General features: G+C 35.6%; 1 long non-coding RNA gene across 1 annotated transcript; it reads left to right on the top strand.

Annotated features, from left to right (window-relative positions):
- Positions 1–357: 357 nt before the first annotated feature.
- On the top strand, positions 358–2,357 carry LOC108944533 (uncharacterized). Its single transcript, XR_011413582.1, has 3 exons — positions 358–564; positions 1,951–2,221; positions 2,300–2,357. It is a non-coding gene; the product is annotated as an uncharacterized lncRNA (long non-coding RNA).
- The last annotated feature ends 5,990 nt before the right edge of the window (positions 2,358–8,347 follow it).

Raw genomic sequence — 8,347 nt, 5'->3', positions numbered from 1 at the left:
TTTAATATTAAAATAATACTAAATTATCGTATTTCATAACTCTAAGCCAGATTTTTCGGGCTAGCAACTAACTGGGGAATCCCAAATTTATTGCCTCTGTTTTGTAAAATTTCCTATATTTAATATTAAAATAATACTAAAATATGGTATTTCATATCTCTAAGCTAGATTTTTCGGCCTAGCAACTAATTTTATGGGCTGATCACACATTTTACGGATCTTTTTATGGAAATTTATTTTTCACAAATTTAATGCCCCTAAACACACGTATTTTGTTTCTTATTTATAGCAAGTAAATAAGATTATGCCAATATATATATATATATATATATATATATATATATATATATATATATACACGACATTTGACGGCATTTGACAGACAATCCTCTTATCAAATTTTCTCTAAGAAGAAATATGACGGCATTTGACTATATCAACAATATATCGAGTAACAAGATGAGTTGGAATTTGAAGGTACGAGTAGTGAGATTGTGGCACGTTCTAGACCGCGACAAATCAGACAACACCATCTCCTTTGAATTAATTATTCAAGACGAAAAGGTGCATTCTTTTTTAGTTGCATTTATTTTTTCAACCAATTTGACTACAATCTCCATCTTCTGCTTTGTACTATGAAATTCATTAGGTTACGCATGTATTTAATCAACTGCAATTTCAATTTTTTATGATCTAGATGGAGATACCTCGAATAATAAAAGATTTAATTTAGTAATGGGATTGCATATATAATTCTTAACCGGCTTTTCCTTATTTGATAATGAGGTGTGAATGATGCTAACTCTTAATCTGCAATTTTAGTAGAAAAGATTTTTGGTCAACTTGAAATCATTTGTAGTTTGTTCTAAAGGTTTTTTTAGTATTTTATGTGCGAGAACTTTTTTGGAGATCTTAGACAATAAAATATCTAAATTATTGTCATATGAACAGTACTTACCATAAAATATGCAGTATGTGTTATTTTGGAAAGGCAAGCATTCACATATTATGTTTTACCCATTGATGCTTGATTGTTTAATATACTCTGTGACCAGAGGCGGACCCAGGATTTGAGCACGACGGGGGCACCACTGTATGCTAATCACTAGCGATAAAATTCGGCGAGCAACTCTTTGAAAACTTAACGATTATGATAACTTATCATCCAAGTATTATTAAAAAAAAGTTCTAAAGAAAAAAAAGGAACCGAACATATATATATATATATATATATATATATATATATATATATATATATATATATATATAGAGAGAGAGAGAGAGAGAGAGAGAGGGAGAGAGAAAGAGAGATTTCTTCGCAAAATGGGTGCTATGGGAAGAAAAGGAATAAAATTAATTAAGTTGACTATTGTGTATTAGTACTAAACTATAAATAAATTCAAAAAAAAAGATAAAAGTAAAAAATAAAGCAATTTGCTATTAAATATAAATTACATTGTATTCAAAGAACTAAAATATTAATTAAGTTGACTATTATATATTAGTACTAAATTTTAATTGAATTCAAAAAAAAAGAGATAAAAGTAAAAGATAAAGCAATTTGCTATTAAATATAAATTACATTGTACTCAAAGAATAAAAATAGAAAGGAGGAGGAAAAAGTTGAACGTGGGTTTCGAACTTGCGTCACCAGCAAAGTTGGGAATTTAAGTGCTCAAAGCAACAAGTTCTCCCATTTGCCTCTTTGTTTATGGGGGCACATTTAAAATATTTAAGGGGTCCCATATAAATGTACATATATATATATATATATATATATATATATATATATATATATATATATAAAATACTATATACATACTTTTTGCCGAGGCTAACGGGTTCACGTGACCCCTTAACCCTTAACGTAGGTCCGCCTCTGTCTGTGACAACACTGTACAATTGAATATTTGCCTGACTTAATATTATTTATGAATTGTTTGTTTCTAGGGCGATCGAATTCATGCGACTGTTGGTCGGTCTCTTATACGTATGTTCAAACCAAAGATGAAGGAATTGAGTTTGTACTTTATGAAGAACTTTGTGGTTGGATCAAATAATATGAAACTTAAATACACGCGGTATAAATTGAAGTTGACATTTACTCATAAGACGATTGTAGAGGAATCAAATGTTCATCTTTTTGGTATGAGTATCTTCGACTTAAGACCTTACGAGTATTTGATAAACAAAATTGATGTGGAAGAAAGTGAACTCTTCGGTAAGTATTCCATTCGCAGTTCTTTTATTTGAATGTCTTATCAACTTTGTCCTGATCATTTTTTTAAAATTATTATAGATGTCATTGGAGAGGTTGTAAGTTATGGTGAAATAGAATCTTATAACCAAGGTGATAAGATGTCACGACCCGAAATTCTTACCTTCGGACCGTGATGACGCCTAATATTTGACTTGCTAGGCAAGCCAACGTTAGAATAATATTATCCATTTTAAAAATAATTTCTAAAATTTATTAATAACAAAGAACAAATGCAGAAGTAAAGTCTGAAATGTAGTGAATAATACATAATAAAAAAATAACGATGTCTAAATATCATCCCAGAATTGGTGTCACAAGTGCACGAGTTTCTAGAATAATACAAATAAAGGTCTGAATAAAATAAAGTTGTATGAAAATAAACACACAGCTAAAGTAAAATAGACGGGGACTTCAGAACTGCGGACGCCATGCAGTTATACCTCAAGTCTCCTCTGGGTAGCTGATATCCGAGCAAATCTACGGTACGCCGCTGGGACCAACTCCGAAATCTGTACAAGAAGTGCAGAGTGTAGTATCAGTACAACTGACCCCATGTACTGGTAAGTGCTGAGCCTAATCTCGACGAAATAGTGACGAGGGTAAGGCGGGTCACTTACATTAACCTGTACGCAATATTAGTAACAACAACAAATAATAGAAATAAATCAGGTAACTCATTTATAATAATTAAAGCCAATTCAGCAGTCTTAACCAATTATCATTTCCATCAAATCTGTTACAGCGTGCAACCCGCTCTCACAACATATTCACATTCAATTCTGTTGCAGCGTGCAACCCGCTCTCCCAATATATTGCTTTTAATCAAGTCTGTCATATATTTATTTCAATCAAGTATATATAGACTTTTAAATAAGTCTGTTGCGGCGTGCAGTTCGATCCCCCAATATTGACTTTTAATAAGTCTGTTACGGCGTGCAATCCGATCCCCCAATATTGACTTTTAATAAGTCTGTTGCGGCGTGCAACCCGATCCTCCAATATGGACTTTTTAATAAGTATGTTGCGGCTTGCAACCCAATCCTCCAATATAGACTTTTTAATAAGTCTGTTGCGGCGTGCAACCCGATCCTCCAATATGGACTTTTTAATAATTCTGTTGCGGCGTGCAACCCGATCCTCTAATATATCCATTTCAATCAATTTTGTTGCGGCGTGCAACCTGATCCTCCAATATATCCATTTACCAATTCTTATAAAAGAAATTTCTCCAATAAATACAACAATTAATATAAAATTATAAGACAACAAACATACAATAATTATGAAACAAACAATGACAAATAGCAAATTATTATGGAAATCAGGGAGAAAATAGACAGTTTAATATTTAATATGCTAAATGTCAAATAACAATTAAAATACATAATTCAAATAGCATGTAACAATTAATGCATGAATTCAAGAATTAATATTTGACAAAGAATAGGAGAAAAATAATTATTATAATAATTAATTTATGATTTAAAACAATTTATGATTTTTCAAGTAAGCAGGCAAACAATTAATTTGACGATGTATAGACACTCGTCACCTCGCCTATATGTCGTTCACATGCATTTCACATAACAAATAATTTAAGGGTTCTATTCCCTCAAGTTAAGGTTAACCACGACACTTACATCGCTTTACAAATTCCAATCAATTACTCGACCACAACCTTTCCTTATAAATTTGCCTCCAAAAGCTTCAAATCTATTCACAAACAATTCGATATACTCAATATGAATCATAGGAATTAATTCCATATGAATTTACTAATTTTTCGGATAAAAATTTAAATTTATTTAAATATTCGACAGTGGGACCCACGTCTCAAATCCCGGGAAAACTCATGAAATTCGAACATCCGTTCCGCTACGAGTTCAACCATACAAAAATTATCCAATTCCGATATCAAATGGACCTTCAAATCTTAAATTCTCGTTTTTGGAAGATTTTATAAAAATCTGATTTTTGTTCCCTAGATTCACGGATTCATGATGTAAATGAATATGGAATCATGAAATATAATCAATATAGGATAATGAACACTTACCCCAAGAATCATACTCTTAATCACCCATCGTTACCCAAACTCGAAATTGAAGATTAGGGGTTAGAACCTTACCTCTTTGATGAAGAACTTGAGGAATTTCTTGTTGGTTTTCAAGGCTTGGACAAGAATTTGATGAACAAGACACTTCATCTACTTCCTCTCTCTAGAACACTCTCACTTCTCTCTAAAATTATCAGATAAATGCCCCAAAATAAATCCCAAAGCCTATTTATCAAAATGGGGTCGGGTTATGAAAATAGAAAAATACCCCTCCGAAAATAGGTATGCGGTCGTATAATGGACCGCACAATTAGTTTGCGGGTCGCAAAATGACCGCATAAATCGGTGCCCAGAACTGGGCTGTTCTGGACCATTTTGCGACCAGCTTGCAGTCGCATAACCATTTTGCGATCTCATAATGGTCGCAGAATCGCATTCTATCAGCCTTTGGTAATTTGGTTATAACTTCTTGTAGGAATGTCCAAATGACAAACGGTTTGAAGCTTTAGAAACTAGACTCAAAGTTCTTTCATTTGATAGGTAATACACCATACACAACTTCGTATCATGAGAGTTATGCTCATTTGAAGTTAGCTCTTGTGCGTACTCACTTGAAACTTTAAACTTATGAAATTTCTAACTTCTACATTCGATGCCGAAACCTATCGAATCAAGTCCGATTGACCTCAAATTTTGCATACAAGTAATAAATGACATAACAGAGCTATAAAAAGTTTTAAAACTAGATTCCGACTCCGACATCAAAAAGTCAACCCTGTGGTCAAACTTGAAAATCTTTAGCCTTTAAATTACTAGTTTTCGTTAAATGGTCATAACTTGAGCTAGGGACCTCCAAATTAAATTTCGGGCATACGCCCAAATTCCAAATCACGATACGGACCTACCGAAACTATCAAAATACTGATGCGGGTTCGTTTACTCAAAATATTGACCAAAATTAACTCAGTTGAGTTTTAAGGCTCTATTTCATATTTCAATCCATCTTTCACATAAAAACTTTCCGGAAAATTTTACGGACTGTGTACGCAAGTAGAGGAATGATAAATAGTGCTTTTCGAGGTCTTAGAACATATAATTACTTATTAAATTTAAAGATGACACGTCCGACTAGGACTCCCAAGTAGATGCCTCTACCGGGTGACCTCTCTATTGCACTCGAACTGAAGGATAATTCTTAGACCTCAAATGTCGGACTTGCCGAGCTAGAGTAGCCACCGGCTCCTCTTCGTAAGTCAAATCTTTATCCAATTGGACTGAGCTGAAATCTAACACATAGGACGGGTTGCCATGGTATTTTCGGAGCATAGACACATGGAACACCGGATGAACCGCTGATAAACTAGGTGGTAATGCAAGCCTGTAAGCTACTTCACCCACCCTTTCAAGAATTTCAAAGGGTCCGATATACCTGGGGCTCAACTTGCCCTTCTTTCCGAAACTCATTACACCTTTCATAGGTGAAACCCAGAGCAATATTCTTTCTCCAACCATGAATGCAATATCACAAACTTTACGGTCGGCATAACTCTTTTGCCTAGACTGAGCTGTGCGAAGTTGTTCCTGAATAATCTTGACCTTATCCAAGGCATCCTGTACCAAATCGGTACCCAACAACCGAGCCTCTACCGGGTCAAACCAACCAACTGGCGATCGGCATTGCCTTCCGTATAATGCCTCATATGGAGCCATCTGAATGCTCGACTGGCAGCAATTATTATAAGCAAACTCCGCAAGTGGCAAGAAATGATCCCAAGAACCTCCAAAGTCTATAGCACAAACGCAGAGCATATCTTCCAATATCTGAAGAGTACGCTCTGACTGTCCGTCTGTCTGTGGATGAAATGCTGTACTCAACTCCACCCGCGTGCCCAACTCACATTGTACAGCCCTCCAAAAATGTGAGGTAAACTACGTACCTCGATATGAAATAATAGACACAGGTACACCGTGAAGGTGGACAATCTCACGAATGTAAATTTCAACTAACCTCTCTGAAGAATAGGTAACTGCCACTGGAATGAAATGTGCTGATTTGGTTAACCTGTCCACAATGACCCAAACTGCATCAAATTTTCTCTGAGTCCATAAGAGCCCAACAACAAAATCCATAGTGATACGCTCCCACTTCCACTCAGGAATCTCTAACTTCTGAAACAAACCACCAGGTCTCTGATGCTCGTGTTTAACTTGCTGACAATTCAGACACCGAGCTATATATGCAACTATATCCCTTTTCATTCTCCTTCACCAATAATATTGTCGCAAATCTTGATACATTTTGGCGGTACCTGGATGAATAGAATACCTGGAGCTGTGTGCTTCTTGAAGAATTAATTCACGAAGACCATCCACATTAGGCACACAAATACGACCCTGCATTCGCAGAACTCCATATTCCCCCACAACAACCTATTTGGTATCACCGTGCCGCACCGTGCCCTTAAGGACAAGTAAATGGGGATCATCATACTGCCTCTCTCTGATGCGATCATATAAAGAAGACCGAGCGACTGTGCAAGCTAGAACCCGACTGGGTTCTAAAACATCTAACCTTACGAACTGATTAGCCAAAGTATGAACATCTACAGCTAATGGCCTCTTACCAACCGGAATATACGCAAGACTGCCCATACTCACAGCCTTTTTACTCAAAGCATCGGCCACCACATTGGCCTTTACGGGGTGATACAAAATGTTGATATCATAGTCTTTCAACAACTCCAACCATCTTATCTGCCTCAAATTAATTTCCTTTTGTTTGAACAGATACTGAAGGCTACAATGATCAGTAAATACCTCACACGAAACACCGTAGAGGTAATGTGTAACGACCCGACCGGTCGTTTCGAGAGTTATAGCCCCATTTTTCCCATATCCACTTTTTTTTGTGTTATTCAGCTATATTATATTATATCGGGTTAGTTGATTCGGGACCGGAGTGGTTTCAGAGTGAATTGAGACACTTAGTCTCTTAAGTAGAAACTTAAATTGGAAAAGTCAACCGGATGTTGACCTATATGTAAACGATCTCGAATTTGAATTCTGATAGTTCTGTTAGCTCCGTTAGATGAATTTGGACTTGGGAGTGCGTCCGGAATGTGATTTAGAGGTTCATGGTAGAATTAGGCTTGAATTGGCAAAGTTGAAAATTTGGCGATTTTGGTCGGCAATGAAAAATTTGTTATCGGGGTTGGAATAGAATTTTGGAAGTTAGAGTAGGTTCGTAGTGTCATTTGTGATGTGTGTGCAAAATTTGAGGTTATTCGGACGTGGTTTGGTTGGTTTCGGCATCGGTTGCCGAATTTGAAAATTTAGAATTCTTAGGCTTGAATCCGAGGGTAATTTGGTATTGGATGTTGTTTTGAGTGATTCAAAGGTTTGACTAAGTTGGTATGTTGATATATGACTTGTTGGTATTTTTGGTTGAGGTCCCGAGGGCCTCACGGTGATTCCGGGTGGTTAACGAATTTGTCAAAGTTGGAAAATGCAGCTGAAGCTGCTGCTACTGCTATGTTCACACTTGCGGAAGAAAGAGTCGCAGGTAGGGGTGGGCATCAGTCGGTTATTATGAAAGTACGGTTCGGTTTATCGGTTTTGTAATTTTAATAACCAAATCAAACCAAAGTATTTACGGTTCGGTGCAGTTTTTTCAAAGTTCGGTTCGGTTTTTTGCGGTTTAATTTTCGGTTATAAACGGTTCAAGATTTTTATATCCAATGTAGACTACTTATGTAATTGAATATAATAGATGTGCCACTGATTCTAAGAATTGGCAGAGATTATAATAGACGTGCCACTGATTATAATAGATGTGCCACTGATTGATGTTTTTAAAAATCAGAAAATCAGAAATTTTCATTCCACTGGGGGCAATGTCCACTGATTCCATTCCAATTTTCATATGAAAATCAGAAAGCTGTAACAGAGACTAATTATTCTAAGAATTGAAAGCTTTTTTGCATCTCTTTAGCATGCATTCTAATTCTATCATTCTGATTATGATTAACCAA

Source organism: Nicotiana tomentosiformis, chromosome 2, assembly GCF_000390325.3.
Source record: "Nicotiana tomentosiformis chromosome 2, ASM39032v3, whole genome shotgun sequence".
Classification (NCBI taxonomy): domain Eukaryota; kingdom Viridiplantae; phylum Streptophyta; class Magnoliopsida; order Solanales; family Solanaceae; genus Nicotiana; species Nicotiana tomentosiformis.
This window is presented reverse-complemented; position numbering and strand designations above follow the sequence as displayed.